Source organism: Struthio camelus, chromosome 22 (assembly GCF_040807025.1).
Source record: "Struthio camelus isolate bStrCam1 chromosome 22, bStrCam1.hap1, whole genome shotgun sequence".
NCBI classification, from domain to species: domain Eukaryota; kingdom Metazoa; phylum Chordata; class Aves; order Struthioniformes; family Struthionidae; genus Struthio; species Struthio camelus.
This window is the reverse complement of record NC_090963.1, coordinates 8899249-8920521: the sequence shown is the minus strand read 5'-3', so window position 1 is coordinate 8920521 and position 21273 is coordinate 8899249. Positions and strand designations below refer to the sequence as shown.

Below are 21273 nucleotides of genomic sequence, written 5' to 3'. Positions count from 1 at the left end.
CAGGAGATGATGGGAAGGGAGTAAAAGTTTAGCCAGGGACCACGTAAAAGGGAGATGGTGCCCCGAGCCTGGGGTCGAGCAGCGATTCCTTACCGTCGCCAAAAACAAGACGTGCTCAGAAAGTCCTCTGTTGTCTTGCGTGATTTCATCAAATCGGCCCGAAAAGATGCCCAGGTCCGCATGAAGCAGCGGTGGCTGGGCCAGGACTGAGAGACACCTTTGGGCGACGTCCTTGATATTGAAAGCCAACTTTACGTCCCCGCTGCTCCTTGACTTTCTGAACCACGGGAGAGCTTAATCTGTCGTCCACCCTCTCCTCCGCTCACCCCCAGCCATGGGGTTCGGAGCAAAAAACCCCAAAATAAGCACCAACCACCCCGGGCGGGTAAATCCCCACGGCGAAGAGGCAGGTCGGTCCCCAAGCAGCGCCGCTATGCTCGTCGGCAAACGAAAACCCGTTTCGACAGCAAAAGGGCTCCCCGGCGCCAGCACACCGGAGGGGAGGCGGGCGCTTTATTCTCGCCGCAGGTGGAAAACTGCTTGGGCCGCATGTGCCGTTTGCTTGGCGTCACGCTTTGGAAAGGCAGAGGGGAAAGAAAAAAACAAAACAAACCGATTTAACTCAGTGTCACGTACGGGCCTCTCCTCCGTGTCTCGGAGCAGGAGGACGGGATTGTTTGTCCCTCCTAAATCAGGAAGGCAGTCGGCCCCGTAGCCAGGGAAAACCAGAGGGATCTGACTTGGCTCACCCTGGGAAAACAAGCAGAGCAGGGCTAGGATTACACGAGCAAAGGGTTAGGGAAATTGCATTCATTCACGGCATCCGAAAGGGGTTCGCGAAGCCTGCCAGGCTTCGCAGCCTGGCAGCCGGACCGTCGCCCAAAAGGCACCAGCCTGGGGAAAAAGGCGCTTTCTTGCGCTGTCCTTAGGGCGAGGGCTGATGACGAGCAAAAAACGGCAGCTCTAATTACAGCTAACAAGGACGAGAGACTCAGCTCGAAGATGAGCTCTCCGGAGATAATTTATGTTCATTGATTACAAAGCTGAAGCCGGTCTTACGCATTCGTTAACGGCAAGTGGGTGCCACCGAAGAGCCCCCGAGGAAATCGGGCCCGGATTCGGTCCGAGGTCGAAACGGCGGCTGTAAATCAGGAGCGTTGAGCAGGAGGGATAAAAAGAGGCAGCAGCTGTGTCGCGGGCAGGGCCGAGCGATGCACGCGTCCCTCTTAAAAGGAGCTTGAAATTCTTTGCAACATTCATCAGGTTCCCACCTTTTGGGCTCAATTCTCCGTTGTCCGATTCCTGTCCAAGTACAGATTCGCTACAAAGCTTGAGCAAAACCCACTTAACTGCTTGCAGCCTTGGCACAGAAAAATAGTTTTGTATTGTAATGAACCTGGAAGGGTTTGATTGCATCGCTGCTCGGGACAGAAACTTGCAGCTGAACACTGAAAAACTGATTTTATTAGACTCACTTATTAAGAAAATCAGTTTTGGCATGCACTGGCTCCATTTTCGACGACAACCACCCGATCGGCACCAAACGCAGACTGCAATTTCAGACCTTGGAAGTTGAACGTGCCCGGAAATTAGTTTCCACCCGACGGAAGAAAACAAGAGCAGCGCGGGAAGCTCCTAGGCTTGCAAAGGGAATTCCTGCTGCTTCCTTTCCTCAATTTAAATGGCAAAAATACAAATCGCACTGGGAGCAGCACAAGCACCCCAGCACCAAAGCCGCGCCGCGGCGTGGAAACGCAAACGGGTGGCTCCAGGGAGGCAGGCTGCAAGCGGAGGGGGTGCAGAGACACCCAGCTTTTCAGGAAGGACCCCGAAGCGACAGAGGGAGCATTTCACGCACCAAATAAAAAACAAATCCCATGCATCCTGCCGCTGCTGTAGCGAAAGAAAAAAAAAGCCCGCGCCAAAGCCGAAGGGAGAGGGGAGCTCAGCGCTGACCAACAGGTGGAACGGCACGCTAGATAAGAAAAATAGCCGCGGGCACAACCGTTTGCAGCTGATTTATGTGAAAATATAAAGTAACATCATCCTAACCTCTGAGCATTGCACGTGGTGTGACTCGGGGAGGAGGGGGGAGAGCGGGTTGCTCTGAATTTCGTCGAGCGCGGCGCGTTTCAAATGCCACCGGAGCCCCTGGGCTCCCAGGCGGAGCCGAGCAGAAACTGCTGATTTTCCTCTCCAGGTTCTCCTGCAAAAGAGCTCGGATATAATTATGGGGCCGGAGTTGGGAAACGAAACAGGGAGATCATCTGTCAACACGGAGATCAACCATCTGTCAGCCGGGGCTTCCCGGGAGAGGCGGCGTGCGCGTCGGCTTGCTGCGCCGCCCCGGCTCCGCTCAGCTTTCCCCCCGCAGCAGCTGCCGGCCGCCGTGGTGGCCCCCGGTCCCCAAAACTCCCCAGGGAGTGGGGCGAGGGCCACCCAGGGGGACGGCACGGCCCAGCAGCCTGCCAAGAGCGGCCAGGACCCGCCGACGGCAGCTGCGCTCATTCGGGGGCCTCCTAAGGGCTTTGCTCATTTTGGTGCCCCACTAGGGTTTTTGCTAATTTTTGGTGCTCTGCTAGGGCTAATTTTGGGGTCCCTGCTAGCATCCTTTGCTCGCTTTTGGTGCCTGGGTAGGGCCTTTGCTCACTTTGGGCACCCTCCTAGGGTCATTAATCCATTTGGGTCCCTGCTGGGGTCTTTGCTAATTTTTGGTGCCCTGTTAGGGTCTTTGCTATTTTCTGCTGCCCTGTTAGTGCTAATTTTTGGGTCTCTGCTAGAGTCTTGGCTCATTTCTCATGCCCTGCTAGCGCTAATTTTGGTGCCTGTAAGGGTTTTTGCTAATTTCTGGGGCCCTCTGAGGCTCTTTGCTCATCTAGGGGCCTCCTAGGGTCTTTGCTCATTTTTGGTGCCCTGCTAGGGTCTTTGCTCATTTGGGGCACTGTGCTAACGCTAACTTTTGGGTCCCTGCTAGGCTAATTTTTGGTACCTGGGTAGAGTCTCTGCTAATTTTTGGTAGCTTCCTAGGGTCTTTGCTCATTTTTGGGGCCCTCCTAGGGTCTTTGCTAATTTCTGGTTCCCTGCTAAAGCTAATGTTTGGATCCTAGTCTGCTAGGATGATTGCTCATTTTGGGCACCCTGCTAGGGTCTTTACTCATGTGGTGCCCCGTTTGGGTCTCTGCTCATTTTTGGTGCCCTGCTAATGCTAGTTTTTGGGTCTCTGCTGGGGTCTTTGCTCATTTTTGGTGCCTTGCTTAATTTTTGGTGCCTGCTAGAGTTTTTGCTAATTTTTTGAGTCCTCCTAGGACTTTTGCTTGTTGTTGGTGCCCTCCCCATGCTAATTTGGGGGTCCTCGATAGGGTCCTGGCTCATTTGGGTGCCTGGGCAGGCAGAAAGCAAGCAGCGATGCAGACCGCAGGCAGCGCCCGCCGCCGGCAGGCAACGGAGGTGGCATTACGACGGCCGCTTCTGCTCCCGGCGCGCTCCTAAAGCAGACCGCGGACCCCGCAGAGGCACGAGCCTTGCCGGGCAAGGGCTCAGCAGCACGCAGGCCACGTCCACCCCTCCAGCCAGGGCATTTCGGGGGCCCGGAAGGGTGCTCGGCCCCCACACGCACCCCCCGCTGCCAGATCCCCCCCCCACCATCCCCTTGTTACCCACATGGCTTTAACAGCTCAAATTTGGTTAATTGTACAAACCTAATGGGGGAACGCATTGGCAAAAAAGGGTAATGGCCATCAGGCCAGCAATAAAGCAAAATTAATGGACCATGGGCAGAAATCATGTCCACTTAATACCAGCTTTGAAACTCTAATAGAATAATGTAATACCAACGGGGCTTTTCTCTATATGCAGATTGCTTACACCGCTGTTAATCACTGGCAAAGCAGGCCACACACTGGCCAAGCTCACACGACCCTCCGGGGAGCCCGGCGGGCCAGAAAGGTTTTGCAAAAAACTTGTTACCCACACGCACAACCGCGTCTTGTCCCCGCGCTCCCCACCAGGCACCCAGGGACATGGGGCAGGACACGCCGCCGGCGCTCGGCTTGGCCAGGCCAGCACCAAGGACATAGCTGGGAAGCGCAAGCAGGGACAAATAACTCTGTTTTGGGTTTTTGGTTTTTTTACTTGTTTCCGCTTGATTCCCACCCTTGTAGAGCGGTAGCCGCCGAACCGCAGGATGCTCGGGCCTCGGCGGCTGCAGCAACTTGCAGAGCGCTGGCTCCCAGTTTCAAGCCGGAAGGGGGATTTGGAAGGAGATCACAGTGCCAAAACAACGCGCTGCAGAGCCTCCGCCACGTTTACGGAAAAAAAATAAAAATAAAAAACCTCCGAAAACACAAAATTCCCCCAGCTGCGTGCCTGCAGCGCCATCAGCCATTGGAAGGATTTCAAAGGAGAAGCAATCGGACGCTGCCTTGGCGGCACCACCCTGATCCCGCTGCAGGGAAACGTTATCTTGCAGATTCGGGGTGAAAGTTGCAGAAATGCAACAGCCCAGCAGTTTCGGCACGCGGTTAAAGCACCCAAAAACCCCAGCATTTAATCGCTGCTGATGGTTTTTGCTTCCAGCAGCTCCAATAATTTCTTTTTTTAAACCCAGCCAAGCTTTCACTCAGGGTCATCCCCGCTGCAACAGCTTAGCCAAGACGACTCAGTGCATGGAAGCAAGCTACAGGTACCACTTTGTTTATGAAAACCGTGCTGCTGGTAATGCATGGTTTTCCCCAAAACATGAAGTCACGTCCTCCTAAAAACGGCTCGGAGAGCTGGGAAGGCGACGGCGTCTCGACCGGGCGAGGGAAATAGCCTGTCAGCCGCAGCCCGAGTTTGGCTGCCCTCCGTAAGATGCAGCATCCCGTTTCCCAGCTGTTTGTTGTACAAACAAGATAAAAACAAACAAAAAAAGCAACGTGAAATCAAGGCAGAAGGGTCACTGCGGAGGGGGAGGACCGGCGGCAGGTCAGAAACGGCAGCGTTTCTTTCTGCAACGCGACCGCGGCCTTTTCTTTTCGGAAAAAAAGCTCGCCCAACAAAACGGGCAGGGAAAGTTTTGGCCAGAGCAAAGCCGTCTAAATTCCAGGAAAGCCAGGATTAAAAGCGGAAGGGGAGTATTTAGACAAAGTCGTGTAAATAAAGCCGCTAAAAGTCATCGCGATGCCACAAGTGCTTTTCAACAGCTCAGATACAGGATGCGACGTTAAAAACCCCGGGGTTTTCCAAACACGTTGGAACTGAACCACCGGTAAAAAAACGGTGCAAGGCCCCGAACCGCGCCAGCGAAACGCCGGTCCCCGCCGAGCACAGAGAGGTTATCCCGAAAGCCCGGAGGGCCACATTCGCCGTCCGCTCTCCCACGCGGCGGCTCGGTGTCGAACTGCCACCGCAAAAGGCGATCAGAGCCGGCGAGCGCAGGAAGATGCCGCGGCAGCCGCCGGCGCGACTCAGTTCAAAGCCTGGGCGCAGAGGGATTTTCATTTGAATCTACGCTGCGAGCTGGAGCGCCGCTATTAAATGCTAATTTTATGCAAGCGGGTTAACAGCAGGCTTTGGGGAGGGGCTACGGCCGTGCAAATACCTCTCACCTTTTATACCCCTTTAACAACGAATCCCGGCGTCTCACCCGGCATCGCCCGAGCGAAAGGCAGGTCCTCTCCGCTATCTGCTTATTTACAACTGACATCACGTCGCCGCGTGTTGTGCTATAAAAAGCTCTCGCGCTGGCGTTCGGGCATGGCCAGGGAAGCGTTTCTGCCGTGGGCGGCCCGGCTCGGCACTCCAAATTCAGGGCTCGAGCCCGGTTTGAGGTTGCTGGCCCTGATTTCAAGGTTGGTGAGTGAGGAGTCCAAGTCGGAAAGGCAAAAGCATCGTCCCAGCGCGTCCCCGCAGGGCATTTCTCACCTGGTGCTTTCTCTTCCCCAGGAAAGCCTGCTCCTCCCGGCAAAAAAACAACACCAGAGCAAAAGCCTGTGAGACCATGGGGATTTATTGCTCCCCAAAACGTGGATTTATCATGCTGGGGGCCAAACCTGGGGGACGCTAGAGGAAGCCGAAGGCACGCGGGTAAAACACCGCCGAGGAGCTGCCCGACGAGGACAGAGGCAAACAGCGGAAATGCCGCACGGCGCAGGGAAACACTCATTTCCCATGGCTTTTCCGCGGCTCCGACCGCGGGGAGCTGGTCGGAGAGGTCCGTCCGATGGGAAACCCCCCCCGGGGGACTGAACGCCAGGCGAGGGATCAACCGAGATACGTTACGGCTTCATTTCGCAGGCTCCGGCCAGGTGCTCATCTCTGCGGCGAGATTGCATTGCCAGGCTATAAAGCGGCTATTTTAAGCCGGCCAGTAAGGTTTCGACGAGATCTTGTTTCACAAACTATTTCTCATGGGTTCGGATGACATTGCCCCACTCCGTGTTGAAATTTGTCCCTAAAATAAACGAGCAAGCGCTCGCCCGTTTTGAACGCGGGAGAAATAATACAAGTGTTAAGCATCATAACCCAGACACCGAAAGAATTTCTATTGCCAAACCTTCTTATTGTCTGTTATTTATAGGAGTGACAATAAAAGCCCTCCAAAGGCCCGCAACACTTTATATTTCATAAAACACTTTGAAATTCAGCTAATTAAATGACTGAAAGGGAATCAGGCAGGTGAAGGATGTGTGCAGCCCTGTATAATGTATTAACAGATGCTTTTCTGCTGGTAAAGTTTGAGAAAGAAATCTGTTTGGGACCCTGAGAGTGCTGCTGATTTCTCCATTTTATCCTGATTTTCCGGGGGATTTTTTTCAGCATCCGCCTTAACAGATTTTCCCAAGAAACTCAACTTTCCATGCTTTTTAAACAGAGCGTGTTTTCGGCACCAAGCAGAAACGCCGGGATCACGTTTTTCAAGCCGAAGTGGCCGGCTTGCCAGACTGGAGCCCAAAATCCGTTACGTTCAAAAATCTCATAATTTAGAGCAAATTTTGCAGCTCTGGCGGGGGGCACTGAATGCCCCAAGGCGAACGCAAGCGCCGGGGCTTGGTGAGCAGCCCGGCAGGCACCGTGGTGCCCGGCCCCGCTCCCAGTCCGGGTGGTGAATCCCCGGGAAACGATTCCCGACCTGACTTCAGAGACTTTCCTTTTATCAGCCTTGTCGTCTTCAAACGCCTTGGGTAACATGAAAAGCAAGTAGCACGAAGGGGATCCTGCAGGTAGAATTATTCAAGACGTGTAACACTCATAAATCTTTAAGCCTGCATGCCAAATAAGGCTTCTTTTATCTTTAAAAAAAAAAAAAAGGCATTAAAAAAGTAGCTGTGGAAGAAACCGAATACGCAGAAAATTACCCACGCGTCTCCGCCACTGTAATGTCCAACGGGGCAGCGGGGGCGAAGCAGCCGCGGAGATCCTTCGCTGCGCCTTCGGCCTTGGGGGTTTTTCTCCTCTCCTTTCGTGAGGGTTTCGGGCCCCCGTCCAAGTACGTCGGGCTTCCCTACCCTACGCAGCAGCAAAGATGAGGTGCACGCCACCAAGCTAATACTAATTAGATTATAACACGCAGGGACAGTTTCACTAAAACAGCCACTGCGGATTTTTCGGTTTAAATCAGGTATCAGAAATTAGATATCACTTGCAACTTAGGAGGCGCATTTCACTTTTCTCACCTAAAACTTGTTCAGAAATGCATTTTGAAAATATTTATTATTCTGTACCTGCAAATTTGGGGAGCAAACTCACGCCCTTAGACGAATTTCCTCCTATGCAAACGGGCCGTACGGTTTGAAACTCCTCCTCTAACCGAAAAACAGTGGCAGCACAGGGCAAATTTCCGAGCGGGAAAATGATGATAGCCACCACGAGCCATTTGCATTGTGTTGGTAAATCACTTTAAACCATCCAATCTGCCACCAGAAACGAGCTCACGGGATGCAGCCACCCCAAACCGCGCGCGGCTTGCTAATTTTATCCCTGAGCGTCCAAGCCCAAATTTGCTTTCTGCAAATATTTGAGCGTTCAAGCTAAACATTTGCTTTCCGTGAGCATGTACATGGGTGACACTCGAGCACTCAAACGTTTGCAGAAAGCGCGGCCGGAGCGTGCCGGCACGCGTATCCGAACGATCTTCTTCCAACACAAAGTTGGAAGTTGCTGTAACGCTCAAGCCAGCATAACACTGGCATGTTTGCTCACCCTGCAGCCCCTTAACGAAGTTTCTCTGGTTACTCTTAAGTATATTAATAGGGGGGAAAACCCAAGTCACCCCAAAAGCTGCCGGCATCTCCTCATGGATCCAGGATCCAGGAGGCAGCTGAGCTCCCAGGTGTTTCGGTGCAGGGTTTTCTGCAATTTTCTGATTATCCTCCCTATGCAAGCAGAGGATTTGTCAGGCGGTTTTCCAAAGGGAAGAAAAAATGGAAGGGAAAAGGGCTGTCCCAGCCTCCGGCGTCTCTGATAAGCAGCCCCAGCACGCACCGGGGGAAGCCCGGGGTTTTGCACCCTCTCCAAAAAAGGGGCTCCTGTTTTTTTGCAGATTTTTCCCACCCAGGCGGGTTTTCCACCCATGCCCGCCGCCGCAACGGGGGACCCGGCCTCGCAGCCCTTCCTGCGCAGCCGGCGGGTCCCAGCTTCGCAGAAAAGCCCGTTTCCAGCCAGACGGAGGCTTTGGCAGGCCAGGTGGTTGAACCACCGGCGGCCTCGACGCCAGGGTGGCGGTGGCGGCCGTCGGCCGGGCCTGCCTTGCCCATTTGCAAAAAGCCGCAGGCGAAGGAGCCAATGGCACCGGGAGAGCTGGCTCCAGGGCTGCCGTCGGCTGCGGCGGGAGGGGGCCACGCGGCGCCTTAACCCCTGGGGTGAGCCCCAAGAAAAAGCAGGTATTTATAGCCCGCGCTCTCATCCTCGCCGCCCTCAGCCCCGCCGATTAATTAAATTAGCACAAAGACGGGTTTGTTGAGCGCTCGCAGCCTCGCTAAGTCGGGCCGGCAAACAGGAAACAAAGGGTTTAATTCTGTCTGGTTTCATGAAGGGTGCTGTATGTCCCGGCCAGGTGCTGGAGCGGGGCCAGCGCTCCCCTCCTCCCCGCCGCGCAAAAGGTCCCTGCCCGTCTCCAAAGGGCATTTTGCAACTCGCATTCGGGGTATTTTTATTTTTTTTCCCCCACCTCCCTTGTCCGGTACTCACGCTCAGCGGGCTTGAAGCGAAGCGACGGTTCGGGGGTGTTTCACCCCTTTTCGGGCGGCACCGACTTTCGCCGAGGTTTCTCCTCCTAAATCCCCTCATGGCTTAGGGAAATCTCTGCTCTTCCCCGCTCTAACCAGGCCGGTGGGATTTGCTCACCTGAGCAGCCCGATGGCTTCGCACGGTTTTTCCGCCAGGCGCTAAGAGGCAGCAAACGGCGGTCTTAAGTTTGGTTCGAACAGCCCGCCGAGGTCTCGAGTCAGCGGCGCCGAGGGCGCGAAAGCCAGCGGCCGCACCGCCGCGCCGGCAGCCTCCGCCGCATCTCTCGGCATGGCCAGGCCGGGGAAAAAAAAAAAAAAAAAAAAACACACGGCGAACAAAAGCCCGGTCGATGCAGCCAAAGTCGTTGCTCTGCGCAGGCCGCGGCACAGCCCGCTGCCGAGGTTTTTTTTTCCTTCTGTGTTTGCCAAAGGTTTTGCAGCGAAATTCAAAGGTGCGGAGGGAAAGGCAAAAAAAAAAAAGAAAAGAAAAACCCCAATTCGCCTGACCATCCTGCATTGCAGGTGCCGCTTCCCTGCCAGGGTTGGATTTGCTTTCCACCTCCGGCAATTAAATGCAGCGCGGGGAGGGGGGGAGGCTTTGCCTGCTCGGGCTGAGCCTTCGCAAAACTCATCACACAGGCGGCGGCCTCGACGAGCGCGGGAGCCGGCGGAGGCGCAGCGCGAAGAGGCGATTCTCCCCAGGAGCGACCGCCTGCACTCTCTGTCGCCGCACAAGCCCAAATCCCAGCGTAAGCGGTTGCCGGGAATCAATCCGATGCCTACCTTGAGATAACCTTGGCCGCTTTCCAGGTGTTCTGCCAGCCACGCTACTAAACCAGGCCGTTTCGCTTAACTACCCCCCAGTGAAACAGCTTTATTTGGTGGGTTTTAGCAGACGTATTCTCGCCCCCCGCTCCTCCGTCTGAGCTGCTGGGGATGTTAGATTTTAAAACCGGAGGAAGGGGGTAGGGAGGGAAAAAAAAAGGGGGAAAAAAAACGTACGTCTCGAAGGCTTCCCGTCTGGGAAGACTCGCAGGGTGCGAACGGGGAGGATAAAGAGGAGCGATTTAGCGCGCAAGATGTCATTAAAATGGAAAAGGTTACGTTAAATACAAGGAGAGGCTCCCTAACGGCGAGAGCTGCGCGTTGGCTCCCGAGACGAGCGGGCAAAGCCGAGCGGCTGCCAAAGGCGGAAAGCTCGAGCGGGGCCCGCGTTAAGGCGGCGTGCCCCTTCTCGGGGGATTCGGGAGCTCGGTTTGCGTTTACGCCGCCAAAATCGCAAGAAGCCCGTAGGGAAGGGGAGCGGGTTCGGCCTCGATGCTATCCAAAAAGCCGGGGGAGCAGCGCTAAAATCACCCGTGCCTCCCCGGAGCGAGGCAGCGGGGAGAGCCACGACGGGGCTGGTTGCAACCGCTGATAGAAGTTTTAATTATTAGCTCATTAAGAGAGCAGCAATTATCAAATTAACCTTTATCCGCCGCAGAATCGCTCCTTCAAGGGAGGAGGCCCAGGCAAAGACCGAAGGGTCTCCTAGCTCCTGCGTGTCCAAATTTTGCCAACAGGCAGCGAAAAGTCGGGCAATGCCGCCACGGGAATCGAACACGCACGCGTCTCCCCGAGAAAGAAAAAAAAAAAAAAAGAAGGGGAAATTTAAAAAAAAAAAAGTCCTCTCCTTAAATGTTATCTACTTACTGGTGCAAATCCAGATGTTGCTGGCACGTCCTTTCCCGCAGCCTCCTCGTCCTGGCATTATCCGTCAGATTTGAAAGGCAACGGCACCGTTCAAATCCCAGGGAAAAGAGGGACATGCGGGCCTTGGGGGAGCAGACATCCCACCCCATCATTCAAGCCTGACACAGAGCGACGCGAAATAAAGGCAAGATTTCCCGAGTAAATCTGTGCCAGATTAATTCAATTAAGCCTATGCCCAGAAATCCGTCTCCTAATCCCGGTTATTTTACCCATTCTATTATGTGATGACAGCTCCGATTCTTACAGGAAAATAACCCACCAATACCGTTTATTAAGTTTGTTCTGTGCTGTCAAGCTGACAAAGCGCTCCAATTTATAGAGCGTTTGCTTAGAGCCAAATAGTTTTTGCATACACTTTCTGTGCTAAATATTTGCCAAAAGTACCATTTTCATCTAGCGAGCAACTTAAAAATGCATTTTAAATGCTATTTTTAAATGTTTAAACGCGCTCCGAAACAAAGGGAACGCCTCGGTGCAGTGCATAAACACAGCTCGCGAACAGCCAACTGCTCCGCTGACAAAATGCCCCACTTAATTTTTTATGCCGCTAAATTAATTGCCGTAGTTAGATATGTTGGATCTGTCACTAAGATATAAGGAAACCAATTTCTGCACAAATGCATTAAAGACCTTTCCGGGCACTCTGCACAAATGTGATCTCTCTGGGACTGAGATGCAATTTTTTTTTCCCCCCCAAGCGAAGGAAAGTTAATGCACTCAGGATCCAGATGCTGAGTTTGGGGTTTTGGGGGGGAATTTTTTTTCCCCCTCTTTGTCTGAAAGGGGTGACTCCTAAGGAGGAGCAAGAGGTCTGGCAAACGGCTGGGAGAGGGGAGGCAGCGTGGCAGACGGGGAGCGCAAAGCCTCGTTCAGGAGAGCGGCAGGGAAAGCCTGAGACTGAGCTGTTTTATACCCAAAATGTTCCCGGTCTCATCCCTGGAAAGGCGCAAGAAATAAGAGCAAAGCCCGGTGGACCAACACCCTTGGCCCCGCAACACCCCCAGCAGGTCCCGGGGCTCGCGCATCCCCGCGCGGACCCTGGGAACAGCCGGCCGAATGGAAAAATTAACAGCTTGAATCAGTAAAAATATAAACTTCCCCGCAGAAAGACGCAAGGCGACTTCACAAGAGTTTTATGCGCCACATAAATTAGGACAGTACGCCTTTCATTTGTACAGGCTGAGGTGGCTTGGCTTTCCCTTTCAAATTTATTGCTTGCAAGCATTAAAAACGTCTAAAACGGTTTACATACACCATCACAGCGGGAATTCGCTTGGGGATAAGGGAGCTTGTAATTGCTATTCTAAAACTAGCCTTATAAGCTTGGAGTAGTGTTTAAAAAACATTTTAAGGGCTTTACAAAGCTATAAAGTGCCTTCCAACAAACCTAGAAGTGATATATCTAAAAAGACTAGTCCTGTCTCCGAAAAATAAGAGGCGAGGAATAACGCACAGCTGATCAGATAATACGAGGTTCTCGCAGATAAAACCACTGAAATGAAATATTCCTTTCTGAAGGGATTAAAGGCAGGATTTTGAAAAGTTGTGACTTGCTGTTTGATTCACAGAGCTGTTTAGTCCGGGACTACCGTCGCGATGGTGTGCAGCACCTCTGGAGCAACCGAGTCCCTTTGTGATGGGAAAAGGCTTCAAAGAGCACCTGGAAAACCCAAATCTCACCCTAGACTTTGCTTGTTTGGATCGCACATGGCAGCTTTTACAGCAGAAACAGGAAGAGGAGAGCGGAGTAAGAGAAAACGCCGCTTCTGCGGAAGAAATTAACTGTGCCTAGGCAACCCCGGACGCCATCCGGGGTCATTTTATTCACGTCACCCTAACACGGTCTCGTCCCTGCATCCTGCCCCACGTGGCCGGGAGCCAGCCAACGCCAAGTTCATTCGTCCCACCACACGCAGGTTTTATTACCTGGGATGCCAGGAGGCAGTCAGATGGTGGGTCCAAAGGAAAAAGCCACTTTTTCTACCAAGGAAAAATGCAGGGAGGCTAGAGCTTTACAACTAAATTCAAAGCATTAATTTTAGCGCAACAGCAGCATCTCTTATGTTACTGCAGCCACTGCTACTACAGGAAGCAATTACAGGTCAGCTTCCTGACTTCGGGTGATGCGATTTTAATGGTCCAAATCCTGTTTGGAAACACATTCTTTAAGAAGCGTACAACTGACGCAAAATAAAACATTCACCAGTCGAAAGGGTTTAAAATAAGGCTGGGATTTTCAGCTATCAATATCGCGTAGATTAACCCCAAATCCACAGATCGCTCAGTTACCATTTTCCAATTGGCTTTAACAGCTTTATCGACAGTACAAAGCGAGATATTGTAGCCGGGGCAAAGGAGAACAGAGCTGGTGCTCGCTGCAAAATGTGGTTTCAGTTATAACTATTTTCATAGTTTTTGCAACACCTTATTAAAGTTGAAAGCTACATATATAACATTACTGGTGGCACTTTCCTAATCCACTGAAGTAGTATTTCATTACAACTCCTCACGAAGGCGATACGGCCAGGCCTTTTCACTCTGCCCTTTCCCAGCCTCACGTGCAGGACCCGCGGGGGCTCCTCCACCTGCGCCGCTTCCCGCGAGCAAACCTGCCGGAGGGGTTTTTCGTTACGGTGCGTTGCAACCAAGGGCAGGTCTCCTTCGAGCGGCACACAAACCTGGCAGCCGCGGCAAAAGCTTAACGAACTCTGTAACGAGCGCGCCTCTGCCTCACGCTGGGGCGCCCGCAGTGCCGAAAACTCGAAGCCGACGGCTGCACGGGTGCAGGGCGACCGTTTGCAGGGCCGTGCTCGGTCACGTCCAGGAAAAGCCTCTCTTTTCAGCTCGGCCGCAGAGAAGAGGCGCTTTGGCTTTTGGGAGGCACGTGCTGGCGCAGGGCAGCCGTGCATCGCCGCAAAGCATCTCTCCCGCGAATTTCTACACGGTTTCAGTCCAGATTTGCGTGCTGCTGCGTTGGACTGCCTATCTGAAACACGGGGTTTTTGGTATTTTCCTTCCAGTCCAGTCGGCACATGGACGTTCAAAGCAAATGGGAGATGCTGGCCTGTCCCATGACACATAGGAAATCCCCGCCGCGAGATGCTGTGGATACTAAAAGACCAGTTCAAGGACAGACCGGAAAAGAAACCTAATCGAGGGTCGCAGAAACAACTTCTAGTTCAGGAAGCCTCCCCGACTGCCTGTTGTTGGAGGTTAAGAGAATAAGCTGAGAAATACGAAAAAAGCTCATCCCTGTCCCACGCCCTTCTTCAACCAACTCGCTTTTCAGATCTCGCTGTTCATTGCACCTCTCGCACGATTTTCGGGGACGGTCAACTCTAATTTTCGAAGCGGCGGAACCAACGATACTGCCTTCCGCCTGACTTTGCTCCTAATTTGGCTCCCCTGTTCGCAGCATTATCGAGGAAGGATCCCAAGCGGCTGGCGTGTCCCCCCCTTCCCCGCAAGCCCAGCTCGCTCCTCCAGCGTCAGCCGCTTGGAGTTGGACGCGAGCATCTGCATCTCGTTAGCTGCAAAGAGCATCATGCGTGAGCAATGCTGACCAAAAAGGCACCGTTTGCCTCTGCGCAGCCTCTTAAAAAAATAATCACGCTAATACGCCAGACACAGCCCTCCACAAGCGTCCCATCTCGCTACACTCGCAAATATTTAACAAATGCTGATTTAAGTTTATCATCAAATGTTACATGCTAACAAGCGCTTATTTTCATCCGCCACCACTGCTCTCTGCTTTCCTCCCCGCTCTTCTTGGCAGAAGCAGCAAGGAGGGAACACAAAAAGATGTAATCAGCTAGATGGAGCCAAGGCCAAATTCTCATCTTATTTACACAGCTGCAAATCAACATTTGGTCCGGCAGAGTCAGACTCGCTCCAGATTTACAGCTGCACAAAGGGGACCCTGCTGGGCCTCGTCCACCCGCTACGCGCGGGGTCGCCGAGGTCCGACCCGGCCCCGGGGAAGCGAGCCCAGAGCCGCGCTCACCGCCGCCGCTCTTCCCCGCCAGCCTCAGCGAGGTTATTTTCCGAAGGGAATTACCTGCTCAACGGAGACGGCGCCGAGCACCGGCGTCCCCCAGCACTGCTCCAGCTCCGCGCGAACGGCCCGGCGGGTCCTCGCCACTATCGGTCTCCACGAAGCGGGGGGAAATGGCTCTCGATTTTATCGCGGATGAGTCAGTCCTGCCTCCGACCAGGGACAAGACTGCCAGTTGTTCTCAGGGCCCGTAATTACTTTCCCTTCGTACTATTATTTTGAGCTGGAATCTCAACAGTCTGACTAATGATGCCATGAAATAATTTTTTTCTAATTAGAGGGCATTTGTTCTTAACAGGATTCCAATTCCAATTCTCATTAGGGGGAAATCTGCTCTGTGTGTACTAAGAACATATTTAGTCCTCTCCACAGCTCTGTAAAAGCTTTCCACGATCAACCTAATGATCATTACGACCCTCAGCACGATGAAGGCTGGTTGCAAAATTATTTTAGAACTGAGTTATTCAACGGCATAAGCAAAATTAACTTCAACCTAGAGAGCCTAACCCCAAACAATTAAAAATGCACCCGATTTCTGCTTGGGTTAACCTGCTAGGAGTTAGCACTGGTTGTCTAGGAAGAAGTCCCTTGCAGCCAAGACACAATATCATACCAGCTAGCGCGCTGCTCTCCCAGCAACAGGTCTGGCTCCATCATATTATTCCACAACCACCAAAAAAGCAAGGATTAGACTCGTCACAGGGCAAACAGAAAGGCAAGGAGAGCAGAAGGTGAGTGTGTTGGTCCTCCTTTTCTAGGAGGGAAAGGCTCTTGGCGCAAATCTGTGGATACAAGGCTCAGAAACTAGACCAAAGAGAGGAAAAAAACAGCACGAAACACCCAGCACCTTCACATGCACCAATACATGTAGGGTCAGGGCTGCTCGGGATACGCTTTTCTACGTGGATAAGAAGGCGTGAGGCGATCTGGCTGTTCTCCCAAAATCTCCTACCACTCATTTTTCTTCTTTTGAAGACGCACAAGGGTCCTGATCCTCTACCCCTGCCCAGCACTACAAAACAGCATGGTGTTTTGGTGAGGAGACAAAATATTGTGCTGCGACCTTCCTATCTCCTCTACCCAAGACCAAATCCGCTTTGATTCTCCTGAGCCTCAGCCCAGAGACTTCCCACCCCAGAGATTAATCCAAAACACCGCTCTGCCTCGCGTTTTCTGAAAGCGTCTCTCAGGGTCACCATTACCTAAGTTTACGAGCAATCTTTGCTGGCTTCATCTCGGCCGCAAAATAAGTACAGCAAAATTTGCAGCAGCATGATTAGCTTCCCAGGGTGGCCCGTCCAAAGCGGAGAGCCAAGGATTAAAGAGACCTCACCGCTCCAAGCCAGCAGGCCACGGCTGACAAAAGCGTAGGAAAGGATCATCTCCTAAGCGACTACAGAAATAGGAAGAGCAAGGACTCAGCAAGGGGTCAGCATTTTGCAGCACGCACAATCCGCATCCAGCTACAAGCACGGCCTTTCGCGCCCCGGAGCGAAATACGCAGCACCAAAGCATTCGGCACGCCGGCGGACGCCAGTAAAGCTGCGCTTCCCATCGCAAGCGAGGCCGCCGCTCCGCCAGCAACGTTCGGACGGGGCAGCCTCGAGCCTAAGCGGAGATATTGATGTCTAATGAGCTCACCCGCTGGGGTCCGGGGTGTCAAGCAGATGCAGAAGCTGTTTTCAGACCATTTATCACCTTCTGGTAGCTCTCAATAAAAAGTAAGTCTCCCTGAGTTTGGTCTGCAGGATGAACGTCAGCTTCTGGCAGGATTAGGGCAGACGGGTGAGGGCAATGGGCCATTTCAAATAATCGGGCGCTTTGAGGGGTTTCCCAGATTTGTGACAGAGGAATCCATCTCACCAACACAGTCATCCCAGTAGAGGTAGGGAACTATTCCCCGACTTGCACCGATTATCTCCCGTCAACTTAAACACCCCGTAAGTTTCCTTCTAAACTTCAGAAAACACATTTTGGTATTTTCAGAAAACACATTTTGGTATTTTCATCTTGTATTTCTGCAAGGAAGAACACCACATTGAAGAGGTTTTTCATCTGGAGCCAGGAGAAAGGAAGCTCAGCAGAAAGGAACCTTTTGCTTGAGATGTTAAATGAGCATTTCCCATCGCAGCAAAGTCTTGGCAGCGCTGGTTTAAGACACTGACATGTTAGTCCTGGGCTCCCAGGCCAGTTTGGTGTCACCATCGTGACCTGCCCGCCAACTCCGAGAAGGACGATCCCATCACCAGGAGTCACTGCAGCCTCTTTATAAAAATATTTGCAGCAGAAGCAGCTATCAGAAATGCACGAGAAAGAGGAAAATAACTGGGCGAGCAAGGCAGGGTCCCGGCTCAGCATGGTACGTTTCTGCACAAATTCACAGCGTTTCCCTTCACTTACACGTCCGCTGCCACCAAGGAAAAAGGAGCAGATCCCGCGGTGGTTAACAGGGGACTACACATCCGCGCAGGTATCGCAGCGGGTCCCTCCACGGGGAGCGTTCACAGCAGCCTGCGTTTCCCAAGGGTTGACAACTAAAGAACGCTTTTCCCAGAGGGGGGGATCACACCGCGGTCCGACTTAATGTTTCCTGACATTTCCGCGAGAAAGACGAATGTGCTGCTTCATCACACAGGAAAAGCTGTTAGCGCTCAGAGAGTGACGAGCCCTTCCTGAAAGGCTGCTCCTCCAAACCTGCACGGGATGAAAGGCAAACAGCAGCTCTCTGGCTGTCAATCAACCCGAAGAAACCATTAAGCAATTAGAAAGTTCACCGGGAAGGCAAAGGAAACACAAAACCGGGAGGTTCGGCTAGTGTTATGGGTTCAAAATTTGGAGATACGAAGGGTACGGCGCGTTTTCCCTGGCGAAAACGATGCATCACTGCAGGGTTACAAAAAAAAAAAAAAAATTGACGGCCCTCCCAGGGGAAGCAAAAAGTCTTACCTCCCCCGTTAAGCACTGCCAGGCGCCAAGAGCCCCGTTTCGCAGGCCGGGGAGTCCGGCACGTCCCAGAGGCACGACGGCAGTCAGGTCCAGGACCAGCCTCGGGCGAAGGCAGCTCCTTGCAAGCGAGCGAGCCCACTGCTGCCACGTCTCGAATTAATCTCGCTCGTAATTAGACTTGATCAATTAACTTTTGCCCCTAATAAAGGAATCTCAGCATGGGGAGTTAAATAAATGGGGTGGGGGGAGAAGAGGAGGAAGCCCGCCGCCTTCGTTTGCCTGCCCTGCAGAAGAGCCAGGTGGCTGAAAAACCCCGATGGGGACGTGGGGGTTTTTTGTTTGTTTGTTTTTAATTCACAGACCCAGCACCCAAATTGCTTCGCGGGTGCCGGCCACTCGGGGAAAGCAGCAACGGATCGGGAGCTCCTCAGTCGCTGCCTGCCAACAGGCAGCCTCCCAGCAAAACTTCAGTGATTTCACGTGTTTTTTGGTGGGTTTTGTTTCATGGACAGCCGGAGAAAGAAGAGCTAAAAAATGCCAAATCGGCGCCGGAGGCATAAAGCGCGCTCGGGAGAAGGAACGAGACAGGGTGCGGCGCGGTCGCGAGGCCGCGTCTCCAAAGTTTAGCTCCAAAGCTCCCCGGCGAAATCAAAGCACGTCCGTACCAAAGCACGTCACCACTTCCAAACAGTCCATTTTTACTATTTAAAGCAAAAAAAAAAAAAAAAAATCGAAAGACCAAAAGCGCCCGTTCCGCCCTCATTCCTACCTCCCCCCCCGGCCCAGCAGACAGCTGCCCCCGCGTTCCAGCCAAAAATAATACCCGCACGGAGCTGTTCGCAGGAGACTTAATCTAATCTCCGCGGCTTCAGTTTGCAAATACCCGGCTCGGCGGAGGGTTTCTCGTTACACGGAGGGCCGCGTTTTTCGCGAGACAGGTTTTAGCGGAAAGGTCCATCGGAGGAGCTCCGCGTAAGGAGAAACCGCGGAGGGCTGCTCCCGCCACAGCCCGAACAAAGAGCCGCCGGGGAGCCGAGCGAACCGGGCCGAGGTGGAGCGTCGATGCCCGCCGGCGGCATCGCCGTCTCCTCGCAGCGCCTCCGCAAACTTCTCGGGCAACTAGCTGCAAAAACTCGGCAGCGGAGCGGATCTCCTGCAGATGCAAAGGTGGAGAGAAGCAGGGAGGGAAAAAAAAAAAACCATAGCAAAACCCACCAACGCCCCAAAAAGAGCTGCTGAACTGCTAAGGTTTCCCCCCGCTGTGCACACACCCCCCTGCGTAATAAAGATCGCAACGTAGGCCCGCGGGCACCCCGCCGCGGCGGAAACAGGGTGAAACGGCGGGTTTAGCACACTCGCCTCAGCCCGGGCGGCGGTTTCGGCCCTCGACGCCAAGGCACGGCCCCCACTCCGCTCCGTGGGCGCCCCAAGGCCAAAGGGCACCTTGCAAAGCTGGGCAGCAGCGGACAAGGCAGCTCTGCTGCCCTGCGCATGTGCCCCACGCGTGCATCCACCTTTTGCACGAGGGACAACTTTGTGCCCGCAAAATGCAACCAGCTGCAGGGTACTGCAGCGGTCGGAGGGCACCGCGACTAGCTGGAGGGGACTGCGACCTGCCGGAGTGCATTGCAACTGGACAGAGAGCGTTGCAACCGGCTGAAGAGAATTGCAACCGGTCAGAGGACATTGCGACGGCCGGAGCGCACTGCAACCGGCCAGAGGGCAGTGTAACCAGCTGGAGGGCATTGCAACTGGAAGCAGGGCACTGCAATCCACCGGAGAGGACTGCAAGCGGCCGGAGGGCACCGCAAGCAGCAGGAGGGCACCGCAACCGGCTGGAAAAGCGTTGCAACCGGCTGGAGGGCACTGCAAGCTGCTGGAAAGCGTTGCAACCGGCCGGAGGGCATTGCAACGGGCCGGCGGGCGTTGCAACCGGATGGAAAGCGTTGCAACGGGCCGGCGGGCGTTGCAACCGGCGGGGGGGGGGGGGGGCACTGCAAGCGGGTGCAAGGCGTGCGCGTGCCCCCCGCTGCCCGCTCGGCTCGGCGCCCCCCCGCCGCGCCGCGCGGCCGCCATGCCCCGCCGCCGCAGCCCGCGCACCGGGAGCCGCGGGGAAGGGGAGGGGGGGGCGGCGCCGCTGCGGAACGGCAAGTTACTTCCCGCACCGGGAAAAGGAAAAGGGGCGGGGGGGGGGGAGAGGAGAGAAGCTACCCGCCACCGCCGCCGCCGCACGTGCCCCGGCGGCCGGGCCGCTTTGTCCGCGGCGCGGCGCGTGGCTCCGCCCGCCCCCGCGCGGCGCCCCGCCGTGAGTGACAGCCTACCTGCCGCCAATCCCCGCCGCACCGGACCGGCCTCACGCCACCGCCACCGCCGCCGCCGCCGCCGCGCGTCCCGGCCCGGCCCCGCCGCGCCGCGCCGCCCCGCCCCCCCGGCCCGGCCCCGCCCCGCCCCGCCCCCCGCCGCGCCGCGCCGCCCCCGCCGCCGCCGCCGCCGCCCGCCGCCGCGCGCCCCCTGCCGGCCCCCGCCGCGCGCGCCCCCAACGGCCGCCGCCGCCGCCGCGCGCCCAACGGCCGCCCGCCGCCCCTCCCCCCGGCGGCGCGCGGGAGCCCGCCCAGCCCCCGCCCCCAGCGCCCCTTCAGGCACCGCTCGCACCCCTCCGTGCCCCCCCCAGCGCCCCTTCAGGCACCATTACACCCTTCCATGCCCCCCCAACGTCCCCTCAGGCACCGTTCAGACCCCTCCGTGCCCCCCAAACGGCGTTCAGACCCCACAACGTCCCCTCAGCACGTTCAGACCCCCTGATAACCAACCACTCAGGTGCCGTTTGGGCTCCCCCTGCCCTCAGGAAGCCTTCAGACCCCCCCCCCAAAAAAACAGGTGTCCCCCAGACAGCTCAGGCAGCCTTCAGATCCCCCCTGAAACCATTTGCCCCCCAAATCCACCCTGAGGTGCCATTCACCCCCCAACATCCCCTTAAGGTGCCATTTGGCCCCCAAATCTCCCCTGAGGTGCCATTTGCCCCCCACATCTGCCCTGAGGTGCCATTTGCCCCCCAGCATCCCCCCGAGATGCCATTCACCCTCAACATCCCCCTGAGGCGCCATTCGCCCCCCAAAACCCTCCTGAGGTGCCATTCGCCCCCTAACGTCCTCTCGAGGTGCCGTTCGCCCTCAACACCGCCCGAGGTGCTGTTTGCTCCCCAACATCCCCCTGAGGCACAATCTGTCCTCAACACCCCCCTGAGGCACCATTCGCCCCCCAACATCCCCTTGAGGTGCCATTTGCCCCCCAACACCCCTCTGAGGCACCATTTGC

The 21273-nt window shown here is 54.8% G+C and overlaps 1 protein-coding gene across 10 annotated transcripts in view; it reads right to left on the bottom strand.

Moving 5' to 3' along the window:
- The window catches only part of PKNOX2 (PBX/knotted 1 homeobox 2), a 94331-nt gene extending 73964 nt beyond the window's left edge, over window positions 1-20367 (bottom strand). For 3 of the 10 annotated variants that reach the window (XM_068916641.1, XM_068916638.1, XM_068916647.1), the window contains exon 1: window positions 20280-20362. The gene's annotated coding sequence lies outside the window, so the exon portion shown is untranslated. Of the gene's footprint in view, window positions 1-636; window positions 751-20279 lie in introns of those variants that run through there. The other 7 variants (XM_068916644.1, XM_068916642.1, XM_068916648.1 and 4 more) reach the window with 5 other exon arrangements.
- Window positions 20368-21273: the final 906 nt, after the last annotated feature.